Genomic DNA, 20,436 nt, shown 5'->3' on the forward strand with positions numbered 1-20,436 from the left:
TTGTGTGTGTGTGTATATGTGCTTCCATGTGTAATTGTTTATATGTGTGTGTGTCTGCAGGAGTCGGTCAGCGCACACAGGGACAGTCTAACCCTGATGTAGATATGAAAATGCTGACCACAGTGTGTGTATCTGAATTTTGGTCTGTAAGTGCAGGTCTATGTTTGTATTTCAGCATAAATATATCCAGATATGTGTGAGCATGCACAGTATGTTCAAATGAGCACTTCCAAAACGTGCAGGCGTGAGTGTATGTTTGTAATGTGTATGTGTGTTTCTATATGTAAGTGTTTCTGTGTGTGCCTATATGTGTGAGTGTGTGTTTCCCCGTGTGTGTGTGTGTGTGTGTGTATTTATATTTGCCTGTATGCGTTTGGTGATTTGAACAGGTCAGACATCACTGAATCCACCTCCAGGGGGAATCTGCTCTGCTCCTTTCAGTGGGGGAGAAAAAGCAGCAAACATATATATTCTTCTCTTTCTACAAACAGCATCTCCCAGACACATTGTGGGATATTAGTGAGACACTGCGCCGGCAGGAGGATTTGTGTTTTTTAGAAATATTCCGGCACTGGTAAGGGCTGAGCTCTATGATTGTCTGCTTGTTGTGTAGTCTGCTTGCAGTGGGAGTCTGGGCTGCTGATTGAGCTGAATGCAGGGCTCTCTGTCAGATGGAAGGAGGTATATGAATTGGTGATTTCGATTCCAGACAAAATAATAATCAAGAAGTGTCTGGAAAAAAAAAAGTCAGCACCTTCAAATGTCAGCATCCAGCTTGATAGAAGAGCCAGAGAGCCGTATCCATAGCTCTGGAAATGTTTTAATGCATGAGCTCAGGATCCAGCATGCCGGACTGTAAAGTGAATCAATTTATTTGAAAATACGTTCTGTGGCAGAGCTACAGAAGGACTGTTCCACAATATGTCATAGAGTCCAGCTTCAGAGAATGGAGAGAAGGGGAGAGAGACAGGAACAACAAGGATGAGTCAAAGTGTTTGCTGCAAGTTTATCCAAAGGGTGTTGAAAATATAAATCATTTTTAAGGTGAGCAGTTATTTGAATAAGTTGAAAATAACTCTTTATTTTGAAAATAAGGTAAAAGCATTTAGTAAAACGAGGGGCTATGCTAGGGCTTTGGAATATAAAATAATTCTGGCATGGTCTGAGAATGTTCCTTTAACAGCTATTGTCGAGTGACTGGTGAGACAGTAGCTCATTGAACAGTAATTGGCAATTGAAATGCAATACACTTAATTCCACCTCTTCAATTAGTAGTGAGCAATTTGGTCACTAAAACATTTCAGTTTTTATAAGAAAATTTTATTTTATTTTGGAGGGTGGTGCATGTGGTGTTGAAATTGTGTTGAAAGAACAAAGGTGACATGACGTAGTGTTGCAGTAATAAATTATAATAAACTTCCTTCTCTCAGGAAATGTTTGTGGCTTTAAGTTCAGAGATGGCACAGGTTTAGCGAGCATTGATTCAGGGGTCTGCTTAGAAATAAATGCAAATATCTTGCAGTTCATGTGAATGTCTGTGCTTTTGTTATCACTAGTGGATTGTTTCTGCAGTCTCGCCATAAATACCCTTGTGTGACAGAATGCCGGTCTGTGTGACATTTCATTGTGCTGTCTGTGGTACCACGTTGATATCAACATGCAGTAAATCAGATAGGCAATGGATCCAATGTCTTTGCAGAAGCGGAGGATTTGTGCTGAAGGACTTGAAGGGCTGAACAGTTTTCGGTAGACTAGTAAGCAGGAAATATCCCCTCACACACAGCTGCTGTGTTCTCGTTGTACTTTATTGTATTTCATCCAGTCGGAGCTTGAACGGGCTTGTGTGATTACTTGTAGATCTACTGCACGCACTGAATACACTGGCTGCCCCAATATCCCTAGTCTTTAGAGCTAACAAAAAGTGGCCTCTCTCTGCACACCACTGAATGCCCGCGAGATGCAGACTCCATCAAATCCTGACCACACATTTTGTCTCCTTCTCCCTGCAACAAAATAAAAAAAAACTAAATAAATTATACTTTATAAATATCTTGGAGTTATTTCTTGATCCCAGGAGTGCTGTATACAGATCTGGCACAAACCACTGGTAATGAAACCGAGGACAGCTAAGCAGAGATTTATTACAAAGGAGAAATTCCCTTGACATGTGTCCATGTGCTGTAGGAGAGGAAGTCCATCATGGATGCGTCCACTCAGTGTCGTGTTCAGCTTTGAAAGGGCAGTTTAATGAAGATCGATCTCAGTAGTAGAACCTGTGGGAGCCGTCACCAGACATGGGCAGAGGGGCACATGGCTCCATTGTCACTTGAGGCACGTGGATACCACTCTATACGTGCTGCTAAAGTTACTACTAAAACATGCCATTCACGCCATGCAGGCAACAAGCCTGCAATGGTGGGGCTGCTGTGTAAGATAAAACTTACTTAAATAAGTTATTACTGATACACCTCAGATGCCACTTTCCTGATATTCCGTTAATAACTATGTGTCTCTGGTGACATGGATGACTCATGCTGCTTTATCATCGAAGGCACATGACTGGCACAAGGCTGGATTACTAATGGGTTGCTGTGGCACTGATGGTATTTCATTAATGGCACGCAGCAGGTTTATCATTACTGGTATGTTGCTGGTACATCCTTCGAGCAAATGGCTGGTATATTACTGACAGAATATAGTTGTGATATCTCTGATGATACCTGCATATGTCTGGTATAAACATGGATGGCACATTGCTGGAATATCATTGCTTCCACACTGAATCCCAATGAAGGCTTGTTACCATGACGTATCAGATACACTTGCTTAGGCCAGGATCCTGAGGGGGGTTGACTGGATAGATGCTGAGCTGTTTTTACTAGTGGGAGGGGCACAGACCAGGGAGCACAGTAACAGGATAAAGGACTGGTCATTTAATAGAGTGGTGTGTGGAAATTTCTTCTCTCAGAGAATCAGAATCAGGTTTACTATCACTGGCTTATGTCATAAAATTTGTTGTTTTACAGCAGCAGCACATTAATAAAAAAACTATAAATTACAATAAATATATATTTTTAAATTAAATAAGTACTCAAAAAGAGAGTTTATATAATAGCAAGGTAGCATTCAGGGGTCATTCCCCATTCAGAAATTGGGTAGTGGAGGGGAAGAAGCTCTTCCTGAAGTGTTAAGTATGTGCCTTCAAGCTTTTGTAGCTCCTCCTTGATAGTAGCAATGAGAAGAGGGCGTGTCCTAGATAACAGGGTCCTTACCGATGGATGCCGTCTCTTCGAGGCGTCGCATTTTGAAGGTGCCTTCAGTGCTGGGGAAACTAGTGCCCATGGTAGAGCTGCCTGAGTTTACAACTTTCTGCAGCTTTTCCCAATCCTGCATAGTGGCCCCTCCATATTAGATGGTGATGCAACCAGTTAGAATACTCTCCATGTTACACATGGAGAAAATTGTGAGAGTCTTTGGTGACATTCCAAGCCTCCTCAAACTCCTAATGAAATGTAGCTGCTGGCAAGTTGCAAAACCAGCCTTGCACAAGGCAGATACACGTGGCGTCACAACCAGGTCTTGAAGAGTCTGGCAACAGCAATCAAGACCAAGAGGATAGCAACCAACTCCTTTCCCCCTAGAGCAACTAACGCTCTGACACCAGCAGCATTCATCTGAAAGGGGGTGGAAAAGACCAACTAATCTCCCTCCTAAGCCAGACACAGGACATTTGGACATTTGTCAATAAGCAACTCGTCTTTCCACTGGAAATTGCTACCACCAACTTTAGACCAGACTTGTTCCCTGGTCCAATTCGTTATGGATTGTCTATTTTTTTTTTGGAACTCACAGTCCTGTGGGAGGATTCAGTGGCTGAAGTATATGAGTGCAAAAGGCTACACTCTACAGATCTAGCAGCAAAAGCTCAGCGCTGGGGCTGGAAAACCAAAGTTTGTTCTGTGGACCTGGGTTGTAGGGGATTTATAGCCACATTCAGCATCAAATTGCTGAAGGAGCTAAGGATCCATGGTTAGACTCCACAGCAAACCATCACAGCCACATCAGAAGTGATGGAAAGAAGCAGTCAATGGCTTTGGATCAAGTGAAAATACCTCACCTGGCCTCCAAAGTAGCATCAAGAGATCTGGGACACTAGAAGTCATCGCTGAGCCCTCCAGAAATGTAGTGGGCTCATCAATGAAACATTGACGGAAGATGGTACCCACTTGAAAACCCCTGCGTGCCAACTCTGTACCACTCCCAACATCAAGGCAGTCTTGAGCAAGTGCTCACCACCCATTGGCACCAGGGATATTAATATCTTCTCCTGTGTTTTTTGATTTTTTTGTCATACCTTCTTTGTAAATACATCAAAATATTCGGCATTTATAGCTCTTGAAAGTTGTTGGCGTCCACGAATTTAAACTGCTCACCCTTTCCTCTGCTGATCCCTCGATGAGGACTGGTGTGTGTTCTCTCAACTTGCCCTTCCTGAAGCCCACAATCAATTCCTTGGTCTTTCTGACATTGAGTGCAAAGTTGTTGTTATGACACAACTCAACCAGCTGATCTATCTCACCCCTGTATGCCACCTCATCACCATCTGAAATTCTGCCAACAATAGTTCTGTCATTGAAAGAGTTCTAGTTGGAGTTTGAGCTGTGCCTAGCCATACAGTTGTGGGTGGAGAGAGAGTAGAACAGTGGGCTAAGCACACATCCTTGAGATGCACCAGTATTTATTGTAAGTGGGAAAGAGATGTGATCCATTTTGACTGTAGTCTCTTCATGAGGTAGTCAAGGATCCTGTTGCAGAGGGAGGGACAGATGTCCAGGATTTAGAGCTTGTGTATTAGAACAGAGGCTACGGTCATGTTAAAAACTGAGGTCTAGTCAATATGCATCAGCCTGACGTAGGTATTCTTATTATCCCAGTGATTAAAGGCTGAGTTGATAGCCAGTGAGATTTCATCTACTGTAGACGTAGTGTAGCGATAGGCAAATTACAATGGGTCCAAGTCCTAATTTAGGCAGCAGTTGATTCTGGCCATGACCAACCTCTCAAAGCACTTCATCACAGAATATCTAAGTACAAGTACAAGTAGCCATTGAGGCAGCTCCCACTGCTCTTCTTGGGCACTGGTATGATTGTTGAAGAGGGGAGGAACTTCTGACAGCAACGGTGAGAGATTGAACACTCCCGCCAGTTGGTTGGCACAGGTTTTTAGTGACAGGTACACCATCAGGGCCAGACACCTTGTGGGGCTTACCCTCTTGAAAGACATTCTGATGTCGGCCTCTGAGACAGAGATCACATACTACAGGATTCACATAAATGTAATTTTACTCAAAGTGTTCATAAAAGGTGTTTAGCTCATCCAGGAGCGAAGCATCACAGCTATTTGCGATGTAGAGTTTGCTCTGTAGGAAGTAATGGCCTGCAAACCCCTGCTAGAGCTGACGTGCACCTGATTCCATCTCTAACTATCGGAATTGTTTTGTATGATGAGCTGATCGCAAAACACACTCCATCTCCTCTGCCTTTATAAGGACACAGCTTTTATATTTCTGGAATTCTCTGCTCCCAAGGGTGGCAAAGACCAGATCATTAGATGCTCTCAAGCTGAAGATAGATAAATACTTGAAAGATTGAAGAATTGATGGCTATGGGGATCTGGCACAGAAGAAAGGATAAGGCCAGCACAAATCAGTTGTAATTATATTGAATGATGGGGTAGGCTTGAGGGTCTGAGTGGCCTGCACTTGCTCCTTGTTTCTTGTGTGATGATGTTCCATTGATGTATCCCTGAAAGTGTACAGCTGGTATATCAGTGACAATTCATGATGATGATATCATTGCTGGAATATCATTCACAGTATATGGTGGGGTTATAAAAATACACACAGATTGGCATTTCATTGGCAAGCTGGTATATCACTACTGATACACTGATTGCTATAATTTATTGCTAATCACAAATTGTTGAAGGCTGTAGTATTATTGATGATATCAAATGGTCTGTGCTCATTGGCACATAGCTGGTATGTCATTGAGGGACTGACAAGGGCTTGTACTCTCACTGGCACACAGGATAGCATATCAATAGTGCGTCACTGGTGGGACCAATTTGTGGTACCATTAGGAACATGATATTAGCACTTGCTTATGATCTCATTAATGGTGCATTTGTTATGGTTCCCGCAGGCAATGCCCCACTTTACTATTAACTCAGTAATTGGGCCTCAATCCCCTCATCTAATTTCCAATCATTCCCAGTTCCACTAATTATACACACCTGCTTCCCATCAGTAACTGCAGGATAAAAACCCTGGAATCACAGCAGGGAACTGCCAGTTCATTGGTCGACTCTTGTATGAGTAACCTCGTTTCATGGTTCTTCAGGACTGTCAGTTCTAAGTTCTGCATCATTTCCTGGATTCCCTACGTGAACCTGGTCTCTGCGTAAAGACTCTCTTGGATACCTATTCCATGCTTGCTACGGTGTTAATGCTTCCCGACTCTGTCTCCACACCTGTGTCCTGCACTTGGGGTCATCCCCAGCCATGTCCTTGCAGCAGCATCATTCTAACCTTATTAATGCCAGGTGCCTGATACAACCTTACAGACATAGTTATGGAGCCCACAATCAGGTCCACTTGCCCAACTCATCTATGCCAACCAAATGCCTGGCTGAGCTAGAACCATTTGCCTCTAAATGACTTCTCTGCGTGAACCAGATCATTGTATTTGTAGCTGCCTCTATCTAGCAGCTTGTTTCATATACCTGTCACCTTCCGTATGAAAATGCTGTCCTCTTCAAATCTTCCTTCTTGCTTCTCAGTCCTCTGCTCTCTTGTTTTTGACACTTCCACAATGTGTAGATTATTTCTGCTATCTGCCCAGTTTATGCCTATATTAGGTTACACACCTCTATTAGGTCAGCCCCACCACCCATTCTGGGAAAACTGCTGTGGCCATGTACCTTATCAATGCCCACACAATTCTATAAACTTCCCTAGAATGACTTCTTGGCCTCTTTCACTCCAGGGAAACCATTCCTGGCTCACTGGTGTCCTTTCATAACTCAAGTCCTCCAGCCCTGGCAACGTCTCTGTGAAGCTTTTCTGCATCCTTTTTCCAGTTTGCTCACATCCTTCCTATCATACAGTGAACTGAACTGCACATAATATTCCAAGTATAGTCCTTCCAATGCTCTGTATACCAGTAATCTGATGTGCTAACTCCTTCAGTCAACACTTCATCCAATGAAGGCAAACATGTCACACGTCCTCTTCACTACCCTGTCTACCTATGTCACCACTTTCAGGGAACTATGTACTGGGACCTCCAGGTCTCTCTGCTCTACAACACTTCTTCAGGAAGGATATACCCTATCTGTATATTCCTTGATTTAATTTCTCTAAATGCATGACTTCACACATATCTATATTAAATTCCACCAGCCATTCCTTTTCCCACTTTCCAATGTATCTATATCCTGCTGTGACCTTAATGGCTGATAACATATTATTCATGGCATATCCCTAATATATTTATCATCACAATACCTATGGTTGTACTTGGCTCCAATATGATAGATGACAGATCGCTGATGTATCATGATCTACAGCTATAGAGGCATTGATGATCAATAGTCAGTATGCATTTAACACCATTAGCATCTTCTGGAAGGCACATTGATGTCTTCTGAACAGTCTTTCAATGAATTCACAAGGCTATGATTTTGTTACTATACATTCTGTTACTAGGTTCCAATATCACTAATGACAAGTTGACTGTAATATCAATAATGCCACATGGTTGGTATATCACTGAGACCACATAGCTGGTAAATCATGGACATATCACCTTTGGGACATTATTCATGTACATGGCTAGATCATCATTAATAACACACTGTTTCTGTCATTGATGGTAAGAGAGAGGAATAAACATGACTTATTTTTGGTCCACCCTTGATATAATATGGCTGTAATATCATCAATGGCACATTGCTGAAGGTCATTGGTGGTACCATTCGGTGCACAAGCCTAATATATGGCTGTTGGCATGTAGCTCTGATGGCGCATCATTGTAATGTCATCCATGCCACATTATTAATGTATCATTGAGGGCAAACAATATTGATAACTCTGGCTCATCACACAAACATAATTGCTAGCACATGGCTGTGACGTAATTGATGGCAATAGCTATCTTTGGTAACATGGGATTAATTCAATGGCCACCATTTAATATGGTCATTGCTGATCATCACAATTCAGTCCCTGGTCCTGTTTTATCCCACATTCTTCTAGCCTTGAAACTTAAGAAAATAGGTCTTCACTGAAGGCCCTTGACTAGACATCCTCTTTTTTTGGGACATGGCTGTGAACTTATGAATAGCTCACTACAGATAGATGTTTGTGGCACATGGGTAATGTGCTTTTGATAGATGTAATTGGAACAAAATTCACAGAAAGTAGTTGGTGATTTGAGGGGTCACTGTTGAAGGCACATTATTGATGTACAGTATGTCAAATGAAAGGGGAGGCAGAAATAGGAATTGATACTCCAGCCCACAAAACCCAATGTGCTTTTCATTGAGATCATGCCTACTCTCTTACCAAAGCACTTCATCCCTTCATTTCCTTAATGCCAAGAAACTGACCTATTTCTGTGTGAATGAACTCAGTGATGGAGCTTTCACTGCCCTCTGGGGTACAAAGCCCTAAAGATTCATCTCAGTCTATGTGAATACATTTCTTCTGGTCTCAATCCTAAATGACCACATATTCTGAGACTTTACCTCCTGATTCCAGACTTCTCAGCTAAGGAAAACAAATTCCCTGCATCCAGCCTGTAAGCCCTAAAGCAATTAAAGCATTTCAGTGATATCTTCGTTTTTCCTAAGTGCTATAGAATCTAAGTCTAGTTTACTCATCTCTCCTTGGGTGGCAAACCTTATATCCTCCGAACCAGTCTAGTGAATCTTCACTGCATTGTTTGTGTAAGAAGTATGTCTTTGCCTAGGTCAGGAGAACAAAACCATAAAGAGTACTCATATCATGTATGTGCCTATGACATAATTGAAGACTTATAGCTAAGGTCTTATTAATTGAATGTAGCTGGTGTAAACATTTGTTCTTTATAAAGATGAACAGTGTGGGTAAGAACACTAGAACTAATTTATTTACAGTAGTGGCTTTTGTTCCAGCCTGAGCACATGCGATGAGCTCACCCACATCATTTCCAATTCCAGAAGTACACTCCCTGCCCGCATTGTCCACTGGGAACTGAAGTTCTTCATTGCGTACAAAAACAATGACACATCTTTCCCTTTTAAATACAAACAAACACAATATAAAATCCCCATAAACCTGTAAGAAACAATACTAATCCTTTGTAACAAAGATATTTACATTCTAATGCACACCCTTTTTCACTTAGACACTTTCAATCAGTCTCTGAGGTGGTTTAACAATACTTTTTGCTCTGCTATATGTTTCCACAGGTGTATTGCTTGTATTTGGAGCATTAGTATTTGAGTCTTTCTGAAAATTCTGACCAACACGTTTATTCTTTACATCTGCTGGCCCTTTGGCTTACTGACCAGTGATCTGTCACAGCTATGGGTTGGGAATTGTGGTCGTAGATCCACATGGTTCCTTCTCAACGGTGTACCTTGCTCCATCTGGAACTGGTAGGAATGTGGAGCAACTTCCTCTTGTGCATATCCTTACATGGACCATATGCCAGAATCATGAACTCAAATTCACAGTTGATCTCCAGGCTTCAGATCTGGTAGGCCTTTTGAAGTCTCATCATAATACTGTTTGTGTTTTTCTTTCCCTTTCACTTTAGGCAATTTGACCTTGTGTGCTCCTTTAGGTGCCAATAGCTTTTTGTGCACTGGAAGGTTAGTTCATATCCATCGACCCATCAGCATTTGGGCCGGTGAAAGGCCATTCTGCAGTGGCACACTTCTGTAAGTCATCAGACTTTTGTGGAAATCCCTTTGTCCATCTTGCACTTTCTTCATGACAACTTTCAGTAACTTGACTGCTCTCTGCTAGGCCATTAGATTTTGGGTGATATGGGCTTGAAATTACATGTCAAAACCTCCAATCACTGGCAAATAACCCAAATTCACAGCTGGAAAACTGTGGACCATTGTCTGATGCCACGTCCCATGAAACTCCATGCCTCACAAACACAGCTTTCAGGATGGTGTTGACCACTTTGCCGAATGTTGATTGCAGTTTTACAACCTCAGGGTTATTGAAAAAGTAGTCTGTTAAGGCAATGTGACTCTTCCCATTACATTCAAACAAATCAACTCCAAATTTGAAGTATGCCCTGTCAGATGCACGGTATAAACTTTTCTGCTTGCTGTTTTGGTCTGTAGGTTAGACATTTCTCACATGAAACAATGGTCTGTCCTATCTTGTGGTTCATTCTTGGCCAGCTCATCACTTCATGAGCACTTTGCTACATTTTTCCTCATCAAGAAGCCCTTCGTGTATCTTCTGGAGAATTTCCTTGTGTAGCAACACTGAAATCTCAAACTTGTTCCCTTTGAAGCCCATATCTTCCACTACTGACAGTTCAACCCTGAATGCCCAGTACTCCTGAATACACATTGGACAATCATTGTTAGTTGCTGGCCATCCTTTCCATATTGTCTCTTTACTTTGAGAGTTGTATAATCATCCATAAATAACAGATTCACCAGGGCTCTGGTGTCCAGCTTGAATGGAATTACTTTCTCATTCACAGTCACTGGAACAATCCATTCTGTTTTACCACCACCCACAGTCCATAGAGAATCAACAAGGGCTTCCTCAATTTTTTCATCGACTATGTGCACCTTTCCCTTGGTAGCCCCCACAATGCAGCACTTTTCTTCCTACAATTATTGCAGGACATGTCTTTGGAATGTGCCTGCCTCCCCATGTGCTGCATTTGCTGTTTGAACCTGCCTCTTTGCTATGCTGTTGCTTTGGAAATGTCTTGACTCTGCCCTTTTGTTTTCACAGCAGACACTGTTGTTTCTGTCCTGTGCAGCTCCTTAGCTTGATCTCGTGTGGTGTCCACTGCCCTACACATACCCACAACCTCTTCCGGTGTTAAATCTTTTTCATGGAGCAACGTTTCTCTGAGCCCAATATTTGAAGTTCTGCAAATTACTTTGCCTCTAGCTAGTGAGTCTCTCAATTCTCCAAACTCACAGGACTTACTCAGTGTGTGAAGCTCGGCTAAGTATTGGTCAAAGCTAACACCTTGTTTCTGGTCACAGGAGAAGAACATATCTTTTAAGCATGATGTTTTTACTTGGGGCAAACTACTCATCAAATTTTGTCATGAGAGTGTCCAATGTAAATGTCTCATCAATTTGAAGGCTGTTATAGGTAACCAAAGCATCTTTGCCAACTAAATGCAGAAAGATAGATATCTTCAATTTTTGATCTACCACTCCCACTCCACTAGCCATGATATATAGACATTTAATTGCTGTTTGAAGCATTTCTAGTTATCAGTTAGATTGCCAGTAAACTGCGTAAGTGTGGAAGGACTTGGCTTATTCATGATTCTTGGTGAATCTGTAAGACCATGAGACCATGAGATATAGGAGCTGAATTAGGCCATATAGCCTATTGAGTCTGGTCTGCCATTTCCCCATGGATGATCCAATTTTCCTCTCTGCCCCAATCTCCTGCCTTCTCCTTGTAATGCTTTATGCCCTGAATCAAGAATCAAGAATCTATCAACCTCTGCCTTCAATATATATAAAGAGTTGGCTTCTACAGCTGGCAGTGACAAAGAATTCCACAGATTCACTAAAGAAATTCCTCCTCATCTCCATTCTAAAAGGATCCCACTATATTTTGAGGCTATGTCCTCTGGTCTTAGACACTCCCACCATAGGATATATTCTTTCCACGTCCACTCTATCAAGGCCTTTCACCATTTGATAGGTTTCAATGAGGTCTCCCCTCATTATTCTGAATTCCATCGAACACAGACCCATGGCCATCAAATGTTCTTCACCTGACAAGTTATTCCATCTTGGAATCATTTTCGTGAACTTCCTTAGAATCTGCTGCAGTTTCAGCACATTCTTTCTAAGATAAGGGGCACAAAACTGCTCACAGTACTCCAAGTGAGGCCTCACCAGTGCTTTATAAAGTCTCAACATTACATCCTTGTGTTTATATTCTAGTCCTCTTGAAGTTAATGCTAATGTTGCATTTACCTTCCTCACCACAGACTCAACCTACAAAATAACCTTTAGGGAATCCTGCACAAGGACTTCAAAGTCCCTTTGCACCTCCATTGTCTCCATTTAGAAAATAGTCAACCCTTTCATTTCTTCTACCAAAGTGCATGACCACACATTTTCTGACACTGTATTCCATCTGCCACTTCTTTGCCCATTCTCCTAATCTGACTAAGTCCTTCTGTGACCTCTCTGCATCTTCAAAACTACTTGCCCCCTCCACCTATCTTCATATCATCTGCAAACTTTGCAATAAAGCCATCAATTCCATCATCCAAGTCATTGACATATAACGCAAAAGAATCGGTCCCAACATAAACCCCTCTGGAACACTACTAGTCACCAGCAGGCAACTAGAAAAGGCTCCCTTTATTCCCACTCTTTTCCTCCTGTCAATCAGCCACTGCTTATCCATGCTAGAATCTTCCCTTAAATACCATTGGCTCGTAGCTTGATAAGCAGTCTCATGTGTGGCACCTTGACAAAGGTCTTTGGAAAATCCAAGTACGCAACATCAGTTGATTCTCCTTTGTCTATCTGGCTTGTTATTTCTTCAAAGAACTTCAGCAGATTTATCAGGCAACATTTTCCCTTGAGGAAACCATGTTGACTAAGGCTTATTTAATCATGTGCCTCCAAGTACCCCGAGACCTCATCCTTAATAATCAATTCCAACATCTTCCCAACCACTGGGGTCAGACTAACTGGCCTATGGTTTCCTTTCTTCTGCCCCTCTCCTTTCTTGAAGAGTGGAATGGCATTTTCAAATTTCCAATCTTCCAGAACCATTCCAGAATCCTAGTGATACTTGAAAGATCATTATTAACGCCTCCGTGATCTTTTCAGCCACTCCTTTTAGATCTCTGGGATGTACACAATCTGGTCCAGGTGACCTATCTACCTTCAGACCATACAGTTTCCCAAGAACTTTCTGTCTAGTTATGGTAACTTCACACAAATCATGCCCTCTGACACCAGGAACTTCCTCCATACTGCTAATGTCTTCCATTCTGAAGACTGATGCAAAATACTCATTCAGTTTGTCCGCCATTTCCTTGTCCCCCATTACTACCTCTCCAGCTTTGTTTTCCAGGGATCCAATATCCACTCTCACCTCTCTTTTACACTTTATGTATCTGAAGAAACTTTTTGTTTCCTCTTTAATATTATTGACTAGCTGACTGTTGTATTCCATCTTTCCCTTATTAATGACTTTCTTAGTTGTTTTCTGTGGTTGTTAAAAACTTCCTGATCCTCCACTTCCCACTAAGTTTTGTTCATTATGTACACCCTCTTTGACTTTTATGTTGTCTTTGACTTCTGTTATTAGCCATGGTTGTGTTATCATTCAGAATATTTCTTCCTCTTTGGGATGTATATATCCTGTACTTTCTGAATTGCTTCCAGAAATTCCAGCCGTTGCTAGTCTGCCATCATCCCTGCCAGTGTTCTTTTCCAATCAATTCTGGCCAACTCCTCTCTCATGCCTCTGTAATTCCCTTTACTTCACTGTAATACTGATACATCTGACTTTAGCTTCTCCTTCTCAGATTTCAGGGTGAATTTGATCATATTATGATCACTTTCCTCTAAGGATCTTTTACCTTAAGCTCTCTAATCAATTCTGGTTGATTGCACAACACCCAATCCAGAATAGTGTATCCTCTGGTAGGCTCACCCACGAGCTGCTCTAAAATGACACTTGCAGGCCCTCTTGAAATTCACTCTCGTAGAATCCAGCATCAACTTGATTTTCCTAATCTATCTGCATATTGAAGTCCCTCATGACTATTGTAACATTGCCCTTTTGTCATGCATTTTCTACCTCCCATTGTAACTTGTTGGCCACATCCTTTCTACTGTTTGGGAGTTTGTATACAACTCCCATCAGGGTCTTTTAACCCTTGCTGTTCCTTAGCTCTATCCACAATGAGTCAACACGTTCTGTCCTTGTGTGTCACCTCTTTCTAATGATTTGATTTCATTTTTTTTTACCAACAGAGCAATGCTCCCCCTCTACCTTCCTGTCTGTCCATTCAATACGATGTTTATCTTTGGACATTAAGCTCCCAGCTATAATCTTCTTTCAGCCAGGATTCAGTGATGCCTGCAATATTATACCTGCCAATCTGCAGCTCTGCTGCAAGTTCATCTACCTTATTCTGTATACTGTACGTATTCAAATACAACACCTTCGTGCTGTATTCACTCTTTTCGATTTTGTCCACCTTTTACATTGCAACTCATCCTGTTGACTGCAGTTTTGCCCTGTCAACAGCCTCTTCTCACTACACATTGCCTGTTTGTAAACCAGCTACTTCATCTTCAGCACTGCTATCTGCCTTTCCTACGATTCTTCTTGTGTTGACATATATGCAGCTCAGGACACTAGTCACACCATGCTTAACCTTTTGATATGCAACTTTATCTGAGGCACCACTTAAGAATGCTGAGGACTCAGTTCGAGATATCCTAGACCCTAGTACTTGGTAGGCAACATAGCATCTGCGAATCTTGTTCTCACCCACAGAACCTCCTGTCCGTTCCCCTAACTAATGAATTCCCTATCAGCACAGTATGCTTCTTCTCCTCCCTTTCCTTCTGAAACACAGAAGCAGACTAAGTGCCAAAGGCTTGCCCACTGCAACTTTCCTCCAACAGTGTCCAAAGTTGTTGAGGGCCACAGGGTACTCTGCACTGGCTCATGAACCCTTTTCCCCTTCCTGACTGTCACCCAGTTTCCTGTGTCCTGTACCTTGGGTGTAGCTACCTCTCTATATGTCCTATCAATCACCTTCCCTCAGCCTCCCGAGTGATCCGGAGTTCATCCAGTTCCAGTTCCAGCTCCTTAATGCGGATTGCTGGATGCAGTTCTTGCAGATTTAGTCATCGGGGACACTGGACCTTTGCACATCCTGCAAGAGGAGTACTCCACTATCCTAGCTGAGCAGATATAATGAAGAGTACAAAAAAAGCACTTGAGTCTTTCCTTTCTTTGGTTTCTCTGAGTGAAGCCTCGAAGAGCTAAAGCCTAGATCACCACTCCAGCAATGTCCACTCAGCTGACGGCTACTTTCATTTCAGTTGCTCCTGCTAATCAATCCCAAATGCCGATTGGTCACCGGTCAAAGCTCTTTTTCACTGCTACCTTTTATCCTCGGGCAGAGGACCTGAGTGAAGTCCCCTCCTCTCAAAACTGCCAATGTCTGGATTAGCTGCTGGTCAAAGCTCTTTTGCGGTGCATTTCAAGAAGCAACATGCTCTGTTGCCTCGCTGGCCTGCTTCGCTCCATGACTCTCTGCCTAGCGTCTCTTCCTTCAGTTGCTCACAGTATTTATTTACTGTCTGTGTTTATACCTCACACTAGCTTCTGGCACCATGTTATGTTTGTTCTTTGTACAAACAGTGTAGGTAAAATGCTAGGACTAACTAGCTCACTTACAGATTTACAGCAACGGCTTTTGCTCCTGCCCAAGCACATGGAATGAGCTCACCTGAGTTATTTCTGGTTCCGGGTGAACACCTGCATTGCCCACTGGGAAATGAAGTTCTTTATTATAATGTACACACATAATAACATAACTGGAAGCATATGACCAGTCAATAGCATTATGTAATATAAAGTAAATAGCAGATACTGTATAATGGCTCTTTATTGCTCTATGATCATTGGGTAGTATCCCACAGATAGTTCTTATATATATCTTTGATGGCATTTAGCATTGATGACATGGCCATGGTATATAGATAAACATAGAAAATAAGAACGGGGGGTCACAGTTTAAGGATAAAGGGGAAGCGTTTAGGACCGAGATGAGGAAAAACTTCTTCACACAGAGAGTGGTGAATCTTTGGAACTCTCTGCCACAGGAAACAGTTGAGGCCGGTTCATTGGCTATATTTAAGAGGAAGTTAGATATGGCCCTTGTGGCTAAAGGGACCGGGGGTATGGAGAGAAAGCAGGTACAGGGTTTTGAGCTGGATGATCAGCCATGATCATACTGAATGGCGGTACAGGCTTGAAGGGCGAAATGGCCTACTCCTGCACCTATTTTCTATGTTTCTATGTTTCTAAGAGGAGCCCTTTAAATCTGATTACTTCATTCAATATGTTCATGGATATTCCCAGGTTCCTACACTTTTCGCATTCCCTTGATAACTTTTTCATCTGGAAATTTTCATGACTCTGCCTTAAATATTTTCAATTACTTTGACCTCCTATGTCCTTTGGTGATAGTGAAGTCTGCAGGTTCATCAGTCATTGGGTGAAGAAATTCCTCTCAGTCCTAAATCCTTTGCCCCATAACCTGTGAGTGTGACCCCTTGATCCAGAACCCTTTTTGCAGTTGGCGTGAATTGCCTTTTCACACCCAATCTGTCTAGCCCTCTCACAGTGTTTTAAGTTGCAGTTAATTCCCCTCTCATCCTTTTCCAATTGAGTGAGTATAGGTGTCATCAATAATTTCCCATCATAGGGTGGTCCTGACATTCCATAAATCAGGTTGTTAAACCTTTGTTACACTCCCTCTAAGGCAAATACTTCCTTTTATAGATAAGGATGTCAAGACTGCACACAAAACCCCTGATGTGGACTCAACCAAATCTTTGTTCTTGAAGCAAGACATGCTTGCTCTTGTACTCAAATCCACTTGTAATGTAGGCCAGTATATTATTTGACTTGTTAACCATTTACTGCACCTGCACATTTGCTTTCGACTATAGGTGCAAAAGAACATGAATATTTCCCTAACTAACATCATTTTAAAAAGTCACCATCTTCATGTTTCTTTTCCTTAAGTGGACAGTTTTACATTTACCTCCATTATCCTGATTTTCCCATGTTTTTGCCCACTTATTCAATTGGCTTAAATTATCTTGGATCATCCTGGTGTTCTCTTCATAGTTCATTAACCCACCTAGTGAACTTTGAAATTTCACATTTGGTTCCCATTATATATATATCTAAAATGAACTGAGGACCAAGATCTGGCCTGTGTGGTTAGATTATTCCCTGCTGCCCTGAAAAAGATCTTTTTCCAAGCAAATGAGAATCAAAAATTCCAGATACTGAAAATCCGAAATAAAAACTGGAAATCTGACCAATGATGCTTCACTTGAAATGCTGGCTTGTTTTTTTTTTTCCTTAGCTGCTACCTGAGCTGCTGTAAAATGTTCTCTTTATATTCCATTTATTCCTACCTTATTTCCTTTCTATCGTATCAATACCATGTGCTTTTGTTTTGAGCGCTTATTTCCTGTTAGGCATTAATTTTTTTGCAGGGCTTCTTTTTTATCTGTCTTTGTTTGAGTATAGTTTTTCATCGACCCCGTTGTATTTCTCTGTCTTATTCTGAACGTCTGTAGGAAAATTAATCTGAAGATGGTCGATTTTGACATGTATCTGCTTCATTAATAAATATAACTTGAACTTTGAAAATTCAGATACGCCTCATCAGCTGGTTCTCCATCATATAGTCTACCGGTTTCACCCTCACCATTTCCAATGGATTTGCCAGACAAGTTTTCCCTTTCAGAAATTCATGTTGATTTTATAATCCTGCTGATATTTTGTGTTCTTTTATGTCATTGTGTATTATAGCTTCCAGCATGATCCCCACTACTGATATTAGACTAATCAGACTGTCCTTCCATATTTTCATTCTTCTGCCCTTTTTTTTTAGCTAGTATGGCTACATTTACCATCCTTCATAAATTTTTTGAGTTCTGGAAAATAGCAATGGGTATGCCTATAGTACTCCGGGACTTGTCAGCTTTCAATCCCACTGATCTATCCAGGACAATTTTATAACTAAGGAAATTAATATAACTAATTTCCTTTAGTTCCTCATGATCATTGGATTCATAGTTCTCTAGAATTCCTGTAAGATTATTTGTCTCTTCCTCCATGGAGACAGAAGCAAAGGACTTGTTTAACTGCTTGGCTATTTCCCTGCATCCCATTATGAGCTCTCTCATTCCTGACCATAAGCACCTGGAAAATGTCACTAATTTGTCATCTGTGGAAACTTTTACAATAATGAAGAGGACTTGGCTGTGGTAGGGCACAATGGATGACACATTGCCTTGATAACATGTGCCTGGGACATAATTCATGGTTATCATTCAGAGCAGGTACGTGGTATATTTTCATTGGTACTTTGTTGCTACATCACAGATGGCATGTTCTTTTTGTATCATAAATAGGAAGCGCTCAGTGTACAATTAATGGTTTGTTACAAGAACACAATCAGAATCAGGTTTAATATCACTGGCATACAGTATAACATGAAATTTTGTTTTGTGGCAGCAGTACATTGCAATAGATAATAAAGGACTATACATTACAATAAGAAATTAAATACGTGTTGCAAAAAGAGACCACAAGAGACCAAAACTTTCAGAAATTTGATGGAAGAGGGTAAGAAGCCATCCTTGTCTTCAGGCTCATGTACCACCTCCATGATGGTAGCAATGAGAAGAGGGCAAGTCCTGGGTGATGGGGGTACTTAATGATGGATGTCGCTTGTTGGGCATGTGACCGGATTACACAACAAAACTATAAATACAAATGCTAGAGACTGGAACTGAATTTTATGCTTCTTTACGGGCAGAATCCAAACTGAACACATAGATACAGATCAATACGCGCCCAATAGCACATGCTCAATAATGTGTTACGACGACATAAAATACACTGTAGTCCCATATTATACAGTAAGCTATATGGTATATGGTGCTTGTCAGCCTAGGGAGGCAGTCCATCTAAGAGAGGATTTCAAACCCCCGTTGCCTTGCGGCCATACCCACTCATGGGAAAGGCTTCGGAAGTAAACCCTGAGGACAAATCTGGAGTTGGAGTCCCTAAGGCAGTCCGACGTTATCTTCAATCTCGTTCTGGCAACTCCTGCGACCACACTGGTGCCAAGTTGTGTCGGCCCTTGCCCTTCCCTTGGACAACGGTGGTGTGGAGAGGGGAGACTCGCTGCTTGGGCAACTGCCGGTCTTCCATACAACTTTGCCCAGGCCTGCACCCTGCAGATCCATGGTCTTGCGAGACTAACGGATGCCATACACATATGGTACACCACCTTTTTGAGGCATCACCTCTTTGAAGGTGTCCTCGATGCTGGGGAGGCTAGTGCCCATGTTTGAGCTGGCTGAGTTTGCAACCTTCTGCAACTTTTTCCTGTTATGTGCAGTGGCCCCTCCATGCCAGACGGCAATACAACTCTTCACACAACACCTGTGAGCTTAATGACATGCTAAGTCTTCTGAAATTCCTAATGAAATACAAACATGATAATATCTGCAGATGCTGGAAATACAAAGCAACACACACAAAATGCTGGAGGAAAACAACAGGCCGGGAGCACCTATAGAAAACAGTAAGTGGTCGATGCTTTGGGCCAAGACCCTTCATCAGGACTCAAGGATCTTGATGAAGAGTCTTGGCCCAAAATATTAACAATTTACACTTTTCCATAGATGCTGCCTGGCCTGCAGAGTTCCTCCAGCATTTGTGTGTTGTTCTGAATGAAATAGCCACTGCCATGGCTTCATTGTAATTGTATCAAAATGTTGGGCCTGGGATAGATCTTCAGAGACATTGACAGCCAGGAAATTGAAACTACTCACCTTTTCCACTGCTGATCCCTCAATGAGGACTGGTGTGTGTTCCCTCGACTTCCTGAAGTCCACAATCAATTTCTTGATCTTACTGACATTGAGTGTAAGGTCATTGTTGTGCCACCACTCAACCAAATAATCTATGTCACTCCTGTACGCCTCTTTGTCACTATCTGAAATTCTGCCAACAATAGTTCTGTTATTGGCAAGTTTATAGCTGGTGTTTGAACTGAGCCTAAACATACAGTCATTGGTGTAGAAAGAGTAGAGCAGTGGGCTAAATACACATCTTTGAGGTGCGCCAGTGTTGATTGTCAGTGAGGAGGAGATGTTGTTTCTGATCTGCACTGACTGTGATCTCCCAATGAGGAAGTCAAGGATCCTGTTGCAGAGGGAAGTATAGAGGCCCATGCTTTGGAGCTCATTGATTAGTACTGAGGGTATGATAGTGTTGAACACTGAGCTGTCATCAATAAACAGCAGCCTGACGTAGGTATTGATATTCTCCAGGTGATCCAAGGCCAAGTGGA

At 41.9% G+C, this 20,436-nt stretch overlaps 1 protein-coding gene across 2 annotated transcripts in view; it reads left to right on the forward strand.

Moving 5' to 3' along the window:
* The first annotated feature begins 472 nt into the window (after positions 1–472).
* LOC140734481 (gamma-aminobutyric acid receptor subunit alpha-3-like) overlaps positions 473–20,436 on the forward strand; it is a 507,133-nt gene continuing 487,169 nt past the window's right edge. The window contains exon 1 of one of the 2 annotated variants that reach the window (XM_073058484.1): positions 473–574. The gene's annotated coding sequence lies outside the window, so the exon portion shown is untranslated. The other variant, XM_073058483.1, reaches the window with a different exon arrangement.

Source organism: Hemitrygon akajei, chromosome 10, assembly GCF_048418815.1.
Source record: "Hemitrygon akajei chromosome 10, sHemAka1.3, whole genome shotgun sequence".
Taxonomy (NCBI): domain Eukaryota; kingdom Metazoa; phylum Chordata; class Chondrichthyes; order Myliobatiformes; family Dasyatidae; genus Hemitrygon; species Hemitrygon akajei.